This window comes from Lolium rigidum, chromosome 5, assembly GCF_022539505.1.
Source record: "Lolium rigidum isolate FL_2022 chromosome 5, APGP_CSIRO_Lrig_0.1, whole genome shotgun sequence".
Taxonomy (NCBI): Eukaryota; Viridiplantae; Streptophyta; class Magnoliopsida; order Poales; family Poaceae; genus Lolium; species Lolium rigidum.
The window spans coordinates 201,408,691-201,427,791 of NC_061512.1; the positions used below are offsets into that span (position 1 = coordinate 201,408,691).

Sequence of the window (19,101 nt, forward strand, 5' to 3'; positions counted from 1 at the left end):
TTTTATAAGAAGTTTTAACAAGCAATTATGGGTTGCCAAAACGACTTACAAAGAAGAACAGAGGTTGTAGGACATAACTTAGCAAACATGTTTCCGTAGTGATTACTAGTGAAATGTCGCTAGGGAAAATAACATGGGGAAAGAGAACGTTCCCTACAGTTTCTTCCCGACTAGTAGTTCTCTAGGAATTGGGCCAGAGGGAACGTTGTTACTTGTAAAACAGGCTTCCCTTGGCTTTGCTCTTGCTATTCTGGAAACAATTTGTACTTCCCTCTCTTTTTAGGCTGTATATGCAGTTATGCACATGCATGCACTTGGTGCAGAGCCCTGGGAGAACGCTTTCTCTCCCATCATCTAAAACAAAAGTTATAACCTTTTTTCTGTTTCATAATTATTCTGATTTAATTATCTGATGCAAATGAAACCATAATTGAAATGCGTCAGACAAAGTCTCAAATCCAAAAGACTGTTTCATCTACATGCATGTTTTTGCATCTAAGCTAGAACAAATATTTGAGTAGCTTCTTATGCAGTACATGATTAACTGAACTTAAAAAATAATAACTTTAAAAGGAGAGAATGTTGTAGTACAACAGTAACCTTTGCCCTCAAATTTTCTGCCCGGCGTTGTATCTCTAGGCTTTCCTGCTCGCATTGCATGGCTTTCTGGATGGAGCCTCGAATCGTGATGACTCCTTTAGGACCTGGCATCTTCATGCACATGCCTACATAGCACTCAAACGCCATAAACTTGACCATAGCTGGTCTTCCTAATATGGCATGGTAAGCTGATTCGATATCAACCACATCGAACATGATCCTTTCTGTTCGGAAATTTTTGGCCGTCCCGAACGACACCGCAAGTGTGATCTGGCCGACAGTAGGAAGACAGGGTCCAGGTATGGCACCGTAGATACGATAAGACGCCGCCGGCTTCATTGCAGATCGAGGGACCTTCATCAGATCGAGTGTGTTGGTGAAGATGAGGTTCACAGCACTTCCTCCGTTCACGAAAACTCGGGAAAACTCGTAGTTTTGGATTCTGGGATTGACCACGATCGGGAAGCGACCTGGCTCGGAGAAGTTCTCGAGACAATCGTCCTTACTGAACGAAATTTCGACGTCGGACCACTTGAGCGTCTGGGTTAGCACCTCCCGGGCCATCACCTTGTCTTCTCTCTTGGACTCGCGATCGTAAGAGGCAGAAACCACGAATATACTCCCGAGGAAGCCCGCCACCGCCATTACTGTATCCTGGAAGGCCGAGGAGGAGAGCACAGGATCGAAGCAACCGCGAAGGGCGAACCGGCGGCGGAAGGCCGGCTGGAGGATGGGGCAGCGAAGGCTCGCTTCTCGACCTCTTCGATCGACTTGGCTATAGCTAAAGCAGCCAGGGGTTTTATCCTTTTCGTTGATTTCCTGGTGTCAACCGTCCGTGCCTGGGCTGCTTATGTAGGCGAAAACTCAGACGAACTCAAACTCGTACATGATTTGGATTGGACACGCTAACTAGGGAAGTTAGAACTGGCCTAATCCTTATAGACTACTTAATTCTAATTCTGATCTATACCTTAACTAGTCATTATTGCACATCGGAGGTATCCATTGCATGATACTAATAGTTGAGGTCTCTCTGTAGGCACCGTCAAGTTGTAATATATGCCTGAAAAGTTTGTACCAAATACCTAATCTACACATTTGGAAGGAATCAGGACTATTTCACACAAAAAACAGCACTAAATCACTAACTCTGTTGGTGTAGCAGTCTATTGTTAGATAGGTGGCGTATAAATCTGGTCATGAACTCAGCAAGTTAATTTTTAGTTCTAGTCAAATATATTCAAAAATTACAACACTAAATAAACATGTTATGAAGATGCAATTATTATCAATTAATTTTTCTGACATATTTACCTCCATCTTAATGTGTTTTTGTGGCTTGATGAAGAAGGGATGTTGTCCTACACGGCAATCCTTAAAAGAACACACATATCTGAGTCTTGCTATTATCGTTGAAGTGGTGTGGTGCTACAATTTTCTCAATGTTAACATGGAGTGGTGCTATAAATTTTAATTTTTATTATGTCACTTGGATATTGAACACACCTTTTGCGGGTGTGATACCACGTAAAATTGCATGCATAGAATGAGTTCACCCAAAAGCCTAAGCTGATAGGAAAAGGTGGACGATACATTTATGCTTCGATATTGATATCACACATGCAATTGTGAGTTAGCTCCGGCTCTTCACAACCTAGAGGGATAGTCAGGAGAGTAGGTCATCAGGATCTGATGGCGGTTGTTTCGGTCATCGACGGTGATATCGTTTCTCGTCATGAAACAGCAATGTGTACATTACTACTCGAAAGCAACTAGCTGGCCATGGGTCATGAGTTTTTTCGATAATGGACTCTTTATGAAAGAGCATATGCCAACAACCGGTCGTGTATTAGTGGATGGGCTCAAATGTCATAGGGCTCTGAATGGCTTGCATGTCCTCCTAGTGGACATTGACCTCGTACACATGAACATGCCTAGTCAGGGGAGCTCCTATTTGATGCCTAGCGCGTGTGGCAAAGGCTCCACTCGTGCGCTCACCTGAATGGGCTGGCCCATTATGGCGCACTTCTACCTAGCTGAGCATTTGGGGATTTTTCTGGTTTTCGTGATTTTCAGAAATTTTTAAAAATATTCGAATAAAAAAGAGTTTAGATTTTAGAAATGTTCAAACTTAAAAAGTTCAAGTTTTAAAAAATGCTCAAACTTAAAACATGTTCAAACTTGGAAAAGTCCAAACTTAAAAAAGTTCAAATTATAAAAAAAAAAGTTCAACAAATCCAACAACACCCAAAAAAAACTAATGAAAAACCCATAAAATTGGGAAAAACCATTAGAAAATTACAGGAACACCACAAAACACCCACTAATGGATCACCTTTGAGAACTGAGTGCTAGCTTAGTGGCAAAACTTATGAGCGTGTAACCAGCCTACCTAGGTAAGTTTCAAGGAGACCGAATTAAACATGATGTTATGGAGCGTGTATGATCCGATAGCCAATGGAGAGAACCGTTGGTCAACGTTTTTTAAAAGGACCGTGCTGAGCGTCCCCCGGGGGATCAAATCCTCCAATCCCCCGGATCGGCAGCCACACGATGCGAGCGATCCAAACCGTCCAACCAGGGTCAACCGTCCCCACACAGAAAACAAAACAAAAATCAAAACAACGCCCACAACGGGATCGCGTCTGTCCTCCCGCAACTCCAGCCAGCTGCCGCCCGCGCCGGCGTCACGTGCACACTCGTAGCCTCCTCGCCGGAGAGCCCTCGTCGGAGGCCCGAAAATGGCGCTGCCGTAGAACCCCAAAGTGTTTTCGCCAGAGAACCTGTCATGGCGTCGCCGGTGCGGCACCCCTCCTCACCGTCTGTCTCCCCTATCCATGCACCCCCGCGTTGCTCCTCCGTTGGCCATGGCCGTCGTCGGAGAACCGATGCAGCAGATGGTAGCAACCCCGATAAGCCTTGGTAGCAACGCTAGCGGCCGCTGACAGCAACTCGGCCATGCCATGGTAGCAACACCGCTAGCTCCATGTAGCAAAGGACGTCGGCCATTTGTAGCAACGCCGGTCTTTTACTGTAGCAAGGCTGGTCTTTGATTGTAGCAAGGCCGCCCCGGCTTTGGTAGCAACACGGACCGCAACCTTGTAGCAAGTCCGGCCGTCGTCTGCCATTTGCCGCTGGCAGCAAACCCCTGCCACCACGGTAGCACCGCGTCCCCACTCAGGTAGCAGCCCCGTCGTTCCATCGCAGCAACAAGCAGCTTCATGGCCGCCGACACTGACCTTTGCAGCAGCGGCAGTCGCCTTGTTGGAGAAGCGTCGCCGTCCTCGCAGCACCACCAAAGGTGTGCCGTAACCGCATCCTGCAGGAGATCGAATCGAAGAGAGGAGCAGCGGGAGGCGCGTCGCGGTACAGGAAGGAGCAGACCTAGGGAGGAGACGGGGCGAGGAAGAGATTGGAAGGGCGGCCGTGGCTAGAGGCAGCGGGGCAGATGCGGGCAGGGAGCGGCGGCGCGGTGGATGGGGGATGGCTGAGCGATGGGAGAGAAAAAAGCAAAAGGAAAGGGGAAAAACCAGAGCTGGAAGAAGGAAGAGGATAAAGCAAGGGAAACGACGGTGTCGTTCTACGCCACGCACGGGGACGCGTGTCACACGGAGGAGCCGGGGGACGCGAACGCGCGATCCCCCGGACGAAGGCAAGCATTTTCCTTTTTAAAAATGATTCGCCCATGACTAGCTACTTTTTTTTTTGGCCTAACTGAGATCCATAGAATTAAATACATGAGGCCCAACCCGTTTTCCGCCGAGCCCGTCTGAGACGTCGTATAATTTCCACTTTGGATGCATTCGGCAGGTTCCATGGGCCTCCATGTGCATGGACGGCACAGCACAAGACCCAGAGGACAAGCACACAATAGCACCAGAGGACTGAACTATATTTACTGTCAGTAGTACATCTAACAGTGGGTAGATACATGTCAAAAAAAAAAAAACAGTGGGTAGATCTGCTTTTCGTTTGCCATCATATCAAGGCACAAGACACGCGTCTGTACTGCACAACACGACGTATCTCTGTATTCCCTGGCTTGAGGTGAGATGAGATGTGAACGGCCGATGGTATGCGATGCGCAACAGTGATAAGCATCTCTAGCAGATCATGTAAGAAATTATACCGTAAAAACGGTTAAACTATTTTGCATGAGGTGTGATCAACAGTTACAAAATATACTAGAGATGTTCTAAGAGCAATTTTTTTAGACCAACTGTCCTAAGAGCAATCTCTAGCAGATCCGAGATGAGATCCCGCAAACTGGCCAACCAGCAATGCCTCACATACCAACATATCTCATATATTCCTATTACTAGTTGAATGCCCGTGCGTTGCTACGGATAAAAAAACATATGGGTCAAACAACTATCGTACTTTTAAAAGTGTGTCCTATACGACAACTGGTTTCATTTCTCTCTCACTTCTTTCCCCTAGAAAATTATATGTATCTCTTCTTGGAAAATAATTCTTAGGACCTGATCCAAAAATTAACCTCCGTGGACCATATGGTGTTAAAGTTGAGATCTCCCGTAGAATTATTATTTTCCCTTAACTACCAACTCCTATGCGAAGACAAAGGTCATCATCGTTTCGCCGCCTCTCCACTTCCATCTTTGTAGTTTCAAAAATGTGTTATCGCTTAGGCACTTTTTTTTTGCGAAAATTCCACCGATCTATTAATAATCATCAACCGTAATACAAATAGCCCAAAAAGTAATAAAAATTACAAATAGGTACTTGGACCACCTAGCGACGACTACAAACGCTAGCACGAGCCGAAGGCGCGCCGCTGTCCTCGCCCCTCCATCACCGGAGTCAGGCAAAGCTTGTCGTAGTAGAGCTTGTTGTAGTAGACAGACGGGAAGTCGTCGTGCTAAGGCCCCAAAGGACCAACGCACCAGAGCAGTAATCCTCGCCGTTGATGATAATCGTAGATCGGAAGAGACTAACAAATAACCACACCATCGAACATGATAACCGACCGGATCCCAGAAGATCCGCCGGACACACAATTCCACGAGCCCTCCGCCAGCGCTAGACGCACCACCGGAACGGGGATAGAGCGGGGAGGACCTTATTTTGATTTCAGGACGTAGCCGCCACTTCACCATCCCGAACAAGACACTGCAAAATAAGCTAAAAAGGACAAAAACTCCCCGCCGGCGAGGAGCCGTGGTCCGCCATACCTCCAAGGCCCCAAGGCCGCTGGAGGCGGAGTGAACCAACAGCGTCGCTGGCGAGGAGTACGGAACCCTAAATTGGTTCTGGAGCCGCCGCCTCAATCCCCTCACCTAGGAACGTACCGACTCGGTGCTTAGGCACCTTTTCAAAACTACATCAAATCTATGAAATGGTTCTCACCTACCGCAAAGAGATTGAGCCAACTACAATGTTTGTCTCTCCTTATTCTTCAACGACAACGAAGATAACGCATTTCTGACAGCAAAAAACTAAAAAAAAACAAATAAAATATGATGTACAACTGAACAAATTAAATTAAAACAAAATCATAATTGCTACACCGTGACTTGGGGTGTACAATTTTGAGTGTGGCGCCTCTCCAAGGAGGTCTTCTATTTATACAGAGATGGAGAAGCTTGGCACACACCCCCATCATTTCCATGTCTCCCCCTTCCTCCGCCACTCATCACCACCTGGGCAACCAGCGGCTAGATCAAGCCAGTCCTCGCTGTTCTGTCATCATCCCTGAAGAAAGATGCAAAAAATCTGGGGATTAAATTGAAAGAGAAGAGCAGAAGCGAAGATTCAGCACCTGCAAAGGATGGGATGGAGATATTTACGAGAGGCATCACGGTCACGAGCCCAGCTACTATATAACCTATTGGCAGCTTCAAACTATTTTCCTTATAGATCATATTCATTCCCAGAAATAGGGGAAAAACATGAGATCAAGATGAACAATGTTATCAAATATATATCATTATGTTGTACACGAACAAATGTTGAACTGTAATTTTATTTATTCATCAAGAGTGAAAGAAAAGATAAGCAGAAAACTTAAAATACCAAATGAGAGGCTTGTTCTTCAATCATCAGAAAGCCACAACAACATTGCATCGTAACAGAAGTCAAGTGAAAAGAAGACATGCATACGCATACACTAAATAGGAAGTAGTAGGGTGCCACTAAATAATATTCCATTTTATTGTTCTAATTTTAAGAAGCGAGTGATGAGGAACACCTTCAATTCCAGTTCCTGCAAATGCAGTGACGAATGAGGAGATGACCAAATGACAAATCACAACTTCATAGTATTTAATTGTACCCAATGGAACAAAAATATGTAAGATATGCTACAAGATTAACTATTTTCAGACTTAATGTCACATGAAACAAGCAGAAATAGTATTGGGGTTGACATACAACACAATTTTTTTTGGCTCAATTATCATCATAATGGGGTCTTCTGAATAAAAGAACTCAGGTCAGGATCAAAAAAATTAGGACCGATCAGCTGGCTATTACATGTCATATATGCAGATGAATCACATGAGCTCCATATAGGGAAAGCATGCTTCACACCTCGATCCATTTATCGATTACAACTGAGAAAGAGAGAAACATACTGAGGAAGATATGTGGTACCACATACGTTGCTGGAAGGAAGCGGCAAGAGAGGTGCAGCCCTGCTCACCCTTATGGTACTGCCGTGACCGACTCAACAGGATTGATGCCATGCTCCACTTATGTCCGCACTGTAGTAACAAAGTGCCTTCAACACAAAGAATCCAATACGTGACCATGTGTATAAAATATAAAGATTAAACATAATAACTACATCATAACATAGGGTGAAGGACCAGGTAGCTTGCAAATGAGCCCAACTTTATAAACAGTCAAATAGTAAATTAAAATCTCTAAAATGAACTAAAATATATGGAATAATTTTCTACTTATGTGCAGGGAACAAACAAATAGCTTGACACAGTGTAATGAGATGAAAAACATAAGAACATCAAATCAATTTCTTAAATCACAACATGCAAATATTGTGAAAAAGTACGAAGTATGTCACCTTCGCAACAGACATAGAACCTTCACCAAACTGAGTCCAAAACTTTGTTGACATATTTGGCTGCAGAGTAAAATGTTATTTCATTCGGAGGAAAATCCACAGAATTGACAGTTAAGAAAGCCTTACAGCCGGTGCTTCCGCAATATTTTTCTAATGATTTTTTTGTAGACTGCATTCTTTCTGCTAAAGGTGAATAGCATTTCCATGTTTGTCATCAAATACCTTCACAGATTGAAGTAGTGCCACATTAAACAATGGAGGACCTGTGCAGATTGAGAGAATGATTGTTGAACGGATGATATCGGAATGTTACCTAGACTTCTATATGGCTTGGTTGAGTAATATACTTCTCAATCAAGAGTGTGTTTATGCCAAATGTGCTGCAGCTTCATATTGAACACTCAGTACAGAATCCACTAAGCCATCTGAATACAAAGATCAAATATCAAAGATCAAAAGAAAAGCATGTATGTCAGAAGACTTGATTAGTGCAGCACAGTTTAATAAGCTATACTTAGCGTACTACAGAACCATGCTAAAAATCTGCAGCATAATTTGTACCAAATCATGCATCTCACATATCAACAAAACTCTATAAAAACTTGAACATCTCACAGAATCGTGCAATGGGAAGCCAACCTTGGTGGAGCACCGCAGGACGGATGGAGCTGTAGTGCTGGAGTACGGACTGAACAACAGTAAACCTCCAACAACGCTGACCAGTCGACCACAGACCTGGAGAAACGAAGTCCGGCAGCAAACGGCCGAATCTGTGCGTGAGGACGAGCTGGGGTGGTAGGCCAGGCCGATAGGGGCGTGCGTATTATTTTCCGTAGTAGCCATGTCGGGGCGGCACTCGACGGAGATCCCGTGGAGGTCGAGGCCACGAGTGTGGCCGGACGTGGAGGCGCTCGGGGCTGTTCGAGAAAAACAGGGGAGATGCGGGAGGACGGACCAGGGGGGGAGCGGGTGGTGGAGGGAGATCGCGTGCAGTACGCCGGCGACGGCCGGCAGCCCGGTGCCCTCGCGGCCGAGCGTGGATCGGACCATGGAAAGGAGGAGTTGGCGACCATCGTCGTCGCCCAATGCTGTTGCTGCTTCAGGCAAGAGGAGGAGGAGGAGGTCTGTGAAGGGGATCTCGTTCTCATCCATCCCATGGGCTGGATCTCGGAGGGAGGGTGAGACATCGCGGGGAAATACGAGGCGGGGTAGGTCTCCGGCACAGGGTGGCGGCAGGCGCACGGACGATGGCGGCGGCGCGGGCGGGGCGGAGTCGTGGGTAGGGAAATGAAGGAGGAAACACATCTGGGGATCACGTCATACCTTTTTTGAGAGAGATAGCTGAGTTTTTTTTTTTTTAGAGAGATAGCTGAGTTAAAAAGGAATGTAGAGATTGTATCCTGATTTTGGTTTGGACGAGAGCGTGGAATTGCTATTAAATAGATCGGACGAACCGGAGCGTGTTAAATTAGATTGAACGGCTTAGATGTCTTTAATGACGACCATCAAATTGCGTTAAGTGTCAAACGACCAACTCCCATTTAATAGTAAAGATTACATGCGGCTAGTCTTGTACTACCTCGGATCGGATATTTAATCAATGCACACTCGCATTCAGCTCTCGCGTCGCATATAGCACCTCCCGCGTCGATTAAATCTAACCAGACTGAGTAGTTTTAACGTAAAATAATCAGGCACCTGTTGGTAGGAGCAAAATTTTAGGTTCAAGTTCAACTATCACTGGGCACAGCCCCGATTTCTGCCAAATCCACATACCAGCGCCAATGAAATTCTGCCAAATTCAACGCAGTTTTTAGCGCACAATTTCAACGGATTCCGACAAGACCGAGGCGAGTCGGCACGGTCCATGAGAACATGCCATGTGAGGAGGAGGAGGAGGAGGAGGAGGAGGGGGAGGGGGAGGAGGAGGAGCTCGTTGGATGAAGGAGCAGGGATGGTCGCGGCGGCACCAGACACGGGCTCGGTCGGGAGACAGCTGGCCAACCCCGCTGCAGCGACCGATGTAGGCGGGCGGGGCTGGAGCATTTCTAAGAGAGGATGTATAATAGGGTACCAAAAGGTGGTGATGTAAACTGATTTAGGATCTTTTTCATCACCAAAAACGTGTTGTTTAAACAATTGATGTATTTTTGGGCCCAACTCCAACAACAAGTGATCTAAAATAGGCACGGCCATCGCACAACCACATCAACAATTGCATACACATATGAAACAAATACTATAAAACTTCATCTAAAATAATCTACAAAAATTAAAAAAAATAGCACTTAATTATTACATTACAACACAAGTAGTTCATGAAATGATTGATGTAGTAGCACACGAATTAACACACGAACAACACAGAATTCATGACATAGAGATAAATCTAACATGTTGTGCGCGCGGAGGTATTGTCGGCGGTGGAGAGTGGTCGCGGTGTGGTCACAAGTACGACGCCGACGATGGAGAGATGCTTCGCCTCCCCTGCACTAGCTCGGCAAACAGCGGTGGGCGCTAAATCGACCCACGGTCGGGTGGCACCGTGGCAGTCAATGGTCACCTTCGCGGACGACGACATGTCGCGGGAGAGTGGCCCGTCACCTCCACATCCAGCAGAATGGACTGCTACCTGGCAGAGGTCGTTAGGTGGCTGTTGGTGCCACAGGAATCCACCGAAATTGACCTGTTGTCGTGCAGTGCACCCTGCGATTCAGATTGGCAGCATGCTCGATTTGGCCATGGAGCGGGGTGGAGGTTCGTCAGAAGGTCATCGGAGGGGTGGCGTGGCTAGGTGGGTCAATTTGGTCGTCGACGGAGGTCAAGGGGTAGGTGGAAGCCACGCGATGGGGAGCAAAATGAAGGTTCGATGTGAAATTGGCACGAACGATACATATGTGTATTTAGATTGCCCAAACTATGCATCACGATGTATGACTGTTGCATCACCATCACCATTTAGAAAGACTAGTACAAATGCCCGTGCGTTGCTACGGGTCCTCAATTTCATTTTTCAATGCACATATATAATTCACAACTCACAATAAAAATTCAAACAAATCAGAGATTTCATAATGTACTATAACATGATAATACCGAACGCAATAACAAGACAATATTGTTGTGCATCTAGATCTTCTTATTCCAAGTTCTAGATCTTCCTGTTACTCTTCTACGGTAAGTCCCACACATGTGTTTTGAGCCATTATAACTGTCAACTCAACAACTTCTCTTTTTATATGTATTATTGTCTCATAAATAAATGATCTCTATGACTCCATAATAGTTAATTTTATGGTCAAAATCTTGTTCTCATGTGCCAACATACCCAATTTCATATTGTCGCTGACCTTCCAGGTAGCCAAGCACCCGAGGCGACAGATCTCTAGCGCTAGAGACCACATTATTTGGCCCTCTGCACCATCATTGGTGATAGCCGTGGCGGCGACGGGGCCTGCAAGAAGCTGCCCTGGGATTTCTTGACTCCGGTGTACCTAACTATAACATTTCTCTAGCACATCTCGGCAGGAGTCCCGGTGACACGTTAAAAGGTCTTGACCTCTTGTCTCTGGATGAAGGCCAAATGGCTTCCTTCTTGTACGTCAATTTGACAGCCCACAATCTGGTTTCCATTATATGACTAACGGCCACGTGTTTCACTAATAGTTTGAATCAAGATAAAAATTCAGACCAAGGACCAGCGAGACATCTTAAAATCTACTGTAAATTTGACCTCAACCATTTTTTAAGTAAGTTTCAATAAATAAGTGGCGATATGCAAAAAAAAACTTAACTTCTACCTGAATGATGAAATCATAAATTTCAATCAACATTGAATTGCAGAATCATGGACACAAACAAGTTTTGAATCTCCATCAATTTCGTACAAATAATTCTTTTATTTACAAAACACATGAAGATATCTGCAGTAGTTATGTACAGAATCAGCGTATGCATCAATATCTTAGATGAGATACATTTAACCTGAAGACCGTTAAAAAAATAGAGTTTTGTCTCTCTTTTCCTATAGTGGTTAAATCACAGAAATTCTTACTTAGAGACTCTAAATTTAGTCACATAAATTAATTTTAATAAGGTATAGATGCCAAGTAGATAAAGGCAAATGAATGTAGGATGAGTCAGACAACATCGAAACCTCCAAATATATTTGTGTAGGATGGGTCACACGCCACTACGACTTCCTTTGTTTGACGGAATGTCCTTAAGCTGAAGGAAAAAATGCAAGAATTTCATGTCTACATGGAACTCCCAAACCAAATAGTTGGAAAAGGTTATCTAGTGGAGAAATGAACCTGTTCATAGCAATTGGCGCTCCCATTAGTGGTAGATACTGCTTAGGCATATTTGCCTGTTAGAAAAGGTGCAGAAATTTAGGTACACCTGTCATTCAGCAAAATGATGTGCTAGTTAACAGCGTATAATGCAAATATTTCGAACCAACACATCCAAAACTGTTATCATCAAGAATTAGACTGTCGTTTAGCTCTACTCCTAATGTTCAAGACAGATAGCAATCGCTTATACATTACACTTATCTTCACTTGTGTGATAGGAATCCGTAAAAATACACCCGGAGAATGTGTATCAGAAATAGAAATAATAGCTATGTCATTTCATGACATAACCACAAGGTCTAGTAAATATCTACACCATACTGAGTACGGTTTGAAGTTTCTACAAGCATTTTCCTCTATACACCAGTTCATGCTCCTGAATGTGAGAAAAACTATTGTCTAATTAAGATTTCCCTAATGTCACACTGATATCTTACTAAGCTACTAAAATATCTTATCAAGCTCACTGTAAAGTATTTTAGCAGGTATAGTTGATAGTAGTGGAAGCCGAAATAAAATAAATAGATCTGTTGTGAAATGGCTTCCATACGGGAATACATAAGTTAGAAGACATCTGATATTTTTGAATAATAGGAAATATTGTAGCATTAAAACTAACCATTTATTTATTTTAGTCCTTGTAATGGATAAAAACCTTGGCCATTTTAAGCCAAAGACGACCAGAAAGCTTAAGAATCGCACATCTATAGATGAACCTATTTTGAGAAGGCTTATGACAAACATATATTTAGAAACCTTGATTGAGATTTAAGTCAATAAAATAAAATAGCTAAAGCTTGAAAGTATATCCATTTCTGAAAGGCTCTCATCTTACCTTTGGTATGATTTCCGAAGATGCCAAATCAGTTTCGTCCCTGACTTGTTTAACCAAAACCTCTGTTTGGTTCTTTTCCTTCATCGACATCACCCTGGAGTGAAATAGATCCCATAGGAGTTAGTAATCAACAATCATTCTATAGCAACATGATATTGCTAAAAACAGAGGAAATGCACCATCAGGGCTATCATCAATGCTAAGGCTTCTGAACAACAACTGTCAGCAACCAACCACATACTGTGTGTGCTCTATTTGGCCATGGATCACTGTACAAGTAATGATCACATTAGTACACATGTCACTTCTGCATTTTTCTGAGAACAACCAGCTTCACGTACACACATAGAACATGTCTCTCTATATGCGAATAAACAATTCTAAGTCTTTTTTTTTTACCTTTTGCAATATGTTTTGTAGACACCGGGTGCATATGCACCCGGGATCAGTTTTGGGTTTCACTATAAAAACTCTCATGTTTGTGCAGTACATCTTTCACTTTAATAAACACCATTATACGTGATAGGCAAATTAACACAACCAAGATGGCAGGAACAACCACACATGAGCTTTCTCAACTGAAAGATTCAAACGAGAACTCCAACTTTTGAGTTCTGAATCAAGTAGTTAGATGGATTCTGATGCATGGATTAACTAAAGCATCTCTTTTCCAACGTCCTCCAGCTTAGAACCATCACAGCTATTGTCAGTAGATTTAATTGGACAAACAGAAGAAACCCGTTGCAGAATCACGCATCAGAAATTGTACACAAACAATGCATAATCATACAAATGGTATAAAAACATGGGTAGAGCTCAAACAGTAACAGGAATCAGTAACGTATATTACCTTCCTCTGTATGTGCTCTGTTCATTCACTTCGATGTTTCCTTCTTCTAGAAGCTTTGCAACTTATGGGAAAAGAACCATTTTCTAGCTATCCCCTTTTCCCCTATAACCCGGTGTCCCAACATCGTTTTGTTCTTCTCCTGATTCCCCAATGGCTCGTTGGGTTGCCACCACGCACGGCTCACTCTGCCCCCGTGCTGCATGTCTCGAGCTTCCCCTTTCTGCCGTCGCGCCAGGAAAAACTCACTGCCCCGCCATGCATCACCTCCTCTTCTGCTGCCACGTCCCACACAACTCACTCTACCGCTACGCTCACCTTCAATGTTGGATGCACACAATTTAAACATATGGAGTTGCAGCAAAATTGGTAGTGGAAAACATGGAAGTGATCTACCATTTATATCAAATTCAGGACTCATTAGCACCTCATGCTTTAATAGTCCCTCTCTGTATATTATCTTCTTTCTGGACCACTTAAGCCGTAACAACATATTTTTGAAGAGAATGCACCTTTAGCCATTTAGAATGGAAAACTAACTGGACATGGAAACTGATTTGTGGAAGCTGACACATACACCTGCATATATTAGAAACATTGTTAGGTCGTGAGATCGATGGATACATAAACAACAAAAAGTCCAACATATGACAAAGGAAAGTGCCAGAACCTTTCCCAATAACAAATGCAATCAACCCTGAATATTGTTTCCGAGAACCATTTCAAGCTGTACACGGCTTGTAACTTTGAGAAAGTAATCATACTCAACTTGCTTCATATTTCATACGTACTATCTTGTTTATATAAATCCACGCCTGGACTAATAATCGTTTTCTCTGCTAACAAAAATCCTGAGGTAACACTATACATGCGAGCCAGTTTACCCGATTGATATATACGGTATCCATGACATGGATTGATTTTGCATTATTGCCCCAAATAAGAGAGTTGCCTAGTGATGCAACTGAATTTATTATTCACAAAAAATGCTGACAATGTTCAGATATGCATTTTATTACAGATGTCATGTACATATTCAATCTCCTAAACATTTTGCGTAATCTGCAGGTACAACAATTTTATTGCAAAAATAAACTGACTGGGATACGGTAATTGATGCTATGTAAGGCCCAAGTTAGAAATCTACCAACTTGGCAGAAGGAATTTACTTCAGATTCATCCTTTCCCAATGCCTTTCCCTGCAAAATTAATTAAAGAAAAGAAATACATGTTAGATAGAGAATCATGGCTTGGTGGTCCAGAATTGAGACGATACACAGAAATTTGAGAACAAAAATTACATGCGTGCACATGAATATATTGGAACCTGATCGGGAGATATTTTATGTTGCTGATGTCAGTAGCCTGTACGGTGTGCTGTGTCCTAATGGCCCTGCTCGTTCCCTAAAAAATCTGACAACTCGTAGCTTATATCTCCGGTAGCAAAATTTTATGAATAATATTTCTTTAGAGCCGCCTCTACTCATCCACTAAAACACAACTATGTTGTCCAATCTGTATTTTACTCAGTGAGCCATCCAGAAACAAGATTCATGTTTCTTACATAGGTAGTACATATACAAGACTTACGGTCAAAAGAAATATCTAACGCTTCAGAATTTAAAGGTTGCACGATACCCGGCGCCGATGCACCTCATATGCAAAGTGTCTTAAAAGGTATACACTTTGTTTTCCATTGGGTGAGACCATATTTATCAAGCATACAATAATTTAACCTCTTTTTTTAGCACAAACTGAAACATGAACTAACCATAGATATGAAGCAAATAAAATGGGAAATCAGGATGGCATAACTGAACAAGTGCACTGATGGGGCTCAAATGCATATGGATAATTGCAATCCATAGTAGAAGTTACAAATCTAATATATCAATAGACATAAATAATTAAATATTCAAAAAAAAGGAATCAGACTGGCATATAAGGGGAATACACCATAGACTTGCTATTGATATTGTAATCTGACTCATTCAATGCGGAGAGAATGCCCCCCAAATTTTGGTACTATGTTTCTCCTTAGAATCGAACATGCTTTGTCAGATTGAACCGGAAATCAAAACTGCAAAATGGCAAGATAAAGTTCAACAATGACTTGGGAGTTTTGATGGATATCATAACTACTCACTGGTACCTACAATAACTATATAGGAAAGGAAACGAAACACCATTTTGTTTCCACCAAAAAGGAATTTACCAATGTAGCAATAAGAAATATGCAGTTCGCTAATAATTTTATCTGTACAAATAGGAATAACTTCAGTACATGAACGATAATTACTTTGTTAAACTTCATTTTAAATGTTTATCATAGAACTGAAGCTACTGCTCTAATGGGGTATATGAAGACAGAAAATTCGCAATGTAGACAGAAAATTCCTTGGTATAAGAAGGAAATTAAAAGAGTGAAAATAAAATAAGAGGTTTCTAATTTAGAGGTGAAGCTATAATGGTGTACGAACCAAATTACCAAAATCTTATCATACCAATTGCCTACATATATCTGCAGTGTCCTAATAAAAAATAGGAATACTAAAACATGGATAACATAATGTTCATGTAAGAAATTGCTTGGAAGCCAACACATATAGAGATAAGTTATACATAGCTTAATCTAATATTAAACTGCATGCATCTGAGATCAAATATATTTCAGTCCTGAAAATTTCCCAATAATAGCCTTGAAGGCTGAAAGGGTATGAACTCCATCATGCTAGCCTCAGGATCGGTCGGATGGTCCAAGGTCGGTAGAAACAGTGATAGACGAAATTGGATCATAGCCTAGAGGATTCGGAAGAGAGTAATACCATGCAGGTCGGCCGGGCGGCGGTCCTTGCCCCAGCTTCCTGTGGTGGTTGTCTGGTGCCCTCGATTTGGTAGCACCAGCGGAGGCGTTCGCGGATGATCTAGGCCGTCTCGATCTGGATCCACTTCTCCCGCACCAGGTGCTCTCTATACTCCAGCATAGCCACCAGGTTCGCAGCATCGTGGTCGGCGGCGGATGCAACATCATGGTCGCCCACGACCCTGGAGGATGCGCATGGAGGCGGTGGCCATGGAACCCACGGAGACGCCGCAGTGTCCACAGACCCCGTGGAGGATGACACGGCCAGGTGCGGGACTCGATTGTGGAGCATCCTATGGATATCGCCGCCCATGGCCTCCATGCCCTTCCGGCCTTCCCGACTCCGTTCATGAGGCCACCGGGCATGAGGAATCGCCGTCCCTAGGGAATCCGACAGTGCCGGCGAGGACATGGGGCATGTGTCCGGGAATCGGGCGGTGCCGGCGAGGAACAGACCTAGTATGGGATCTAGAGGAAGAGGGCGAGGAGCCAAGGACGATCAGGCTCGGGAAACTCTGGGATCTAGAGGGAGAGGGCGAGGTCGATCAGGCGTTGACTACGCGTGCGTAATAGGAGGCATAGCGGAGATCATGATACTGGTTTGTTGGGCTTGGCCCATTTGCGGGAGAAGCGCGACGAAAACCAAAACGCAGTGCGGAACGGGCATACGACCAAAGATGTGACGTATTGGCAGAATAAGGAACACGTTCCTCCTTTTTAAGTAGTGTAGATATTTTTTGCCAAATATGATGTATAAGTTAGGTATTACATCCTCTTTCACATTACGTGCCAGAGATGCTCCTGTGCCGCAAAATATGCTTTGAATTTACTCGAGCCCAGGTGGACTCTGAATTTGAACCTCCGAAACATGCCAAATCTACTTGGTTCTTACCTTTTTTACTGTCACGGCACCAACCAGGAGCAGAAGATAGGAACAGATTAGCGCTCACGTGATTATGGAGAAGCTGCCAAAGCCATGGACGCAGCTGGGCCGGCCACCGACATTCGTATGTGCATGGCGCCAGATACCAAGGACAGGACCCGCCTGTTCAGACCCTCCTCCTTTTTACATGCTGTTCCCTGTCAGGCGGGCCCGTCGCTTTTCAAGGGCACCATGGGCCCGTTTATCAGGTATCAGCCCCGCATGCAGCTAACTTTGATATTTTCGAATCCGATTAGATTAGCGACGAGCACACAGACATAGAGGAGCAACGGCGTGCATGACACGTCCCTCTCACGAGACCGCGCGTGCAGCGCGCCGTTCAAATGGTGGATCTCATCATCAATATTAGCGGCGGCCACTTTTATATTAGGGAATCTATATATCAACCTGCAGGTACTTATCGTCATACGCAGAGCTTAAGGTTCAACTGCCACCCGGGGTAGACATTTCTCTCACATAGAAGAGTTCATAAATAAAACTAGTACTATGCTAGCGGCTAAATTTATGAAATGGTACTATTTTATATTTTTAACGTAAAATTATCATCCTAGCGGTGGTTATTTTGCAATTCACGCAAATGAAGCGCTATAGCGAATTAACATCTAAAGTGACAATGGGATCCACTTGTCAGCGCCGAGGTGGAAGAAACTCGGAGCATTTTGCTGAGGTGGACATGCCACACATGTTAGCCAAATAGAAAACCCCCAAATATCTGTGAACCAAAATAGAAGGGGGTCTTCTCCTTCCTCCTACAATGTCGGCGTAGCCTCCCCTCACAACCGGCCTATCCTCCCCTCACTGAGGTCGCCTCACCTCACAGAGCATGGAGGACCCCGTCAGACCTCTAACGGTGGGGGTAGATTCTCATGTCGCCAACGCCCGTTCTTCCTCCCTAAAATTCCTCCCTTGCTAGTAAATCCCAACAACCCTACTATGTAGTCGTCAGGGGGGAATTCGTGGCAGCACCTCCACATGACGCAGCAAACTCAAAGCCACCATCGTGGAAGTCCGCGTGGACCTTCTTTGTCGTGGTGGCCGGCGCGTACAGTCGGGTCGGCGGACAAGCCGCATCCGCGAGAAGGGTGGGTTGCGGGAACTGCGACGGCGGGGCTCTTTCGCAAGGAGGTGGCCCGCTGAAGCTGCGGAATAATCCACCAATTTTGATTTCTTTTTAAATATATTTTTGTTTTTAGTTGGGCTAACATGTGGGCCATATCCAACTAAGTAAATTGACCTATATTTCTGCCACCTCGGCACTGGCAGATGGGCCCCGTTGTCATAACGGGTGTCAAATCGCACTATAAACACTATATTTGCGTGAATTGCAAAAAATCACCGACAGGGTGATAGATTTACACTAAAAAATGTTAAGTGTTACCATTTTGTAATTTTGGCCCCCAATGTGGAAGTTTTATTTACTAACTCCAATTCTCCTGAAGGGGCAACATAATTCAGATGATCATGTTTACACACATTATAAACATTTTTTAAAATCACGACTTATCTCAGATCCTCTTATGTGTGGATAGGGTGAGATGCACTCGAGCAAATGTTTATTGTTTATGTCCTCGCAGCTACAAAATAAAAACATGACAAATGAATCAAAATCAACTTCG

The 19,101-nt window shown here is 43.8% G+C and overlaps 1 long non-coding RNA gene across 5 annotated transcripts; it reads right to left on the minus strand.

Moving 5' to 3' along the window:
• Positions 1–11,710: 11,710 nt before the first annotated feature.
• LOC124658206 lies at positions 11,711–17,136 on the minus strand. Of its 5 annotated transcripts, none has more exons than XR_006989067.1 (8): positions 16,505–17,136; positions 15,007–15,092; positions 14,827–14,878; positions 14,076–14,258; positions 13,683–13,997; positions 12,833–12,926; positions 11,956–12,043; positions 11,711–11,869 (listed from the first exon to the last, which is right to left on the minus strand). It is a non-coding gene; the product is annotated as an uncharacterized LOC124658206 (long non-coding RNA). The 5 variants fall into 5 exon arrangements; XR_006989066.1 differs by having other exon boundaries at positions 15,007–15,759; XR_006989069.1 differs by having other exon boundaries at positions 14,107–14,258; positions 15,007–17,136.
• Positions 17,137–19,101: the final 1,965 nt, after the last annotated feature.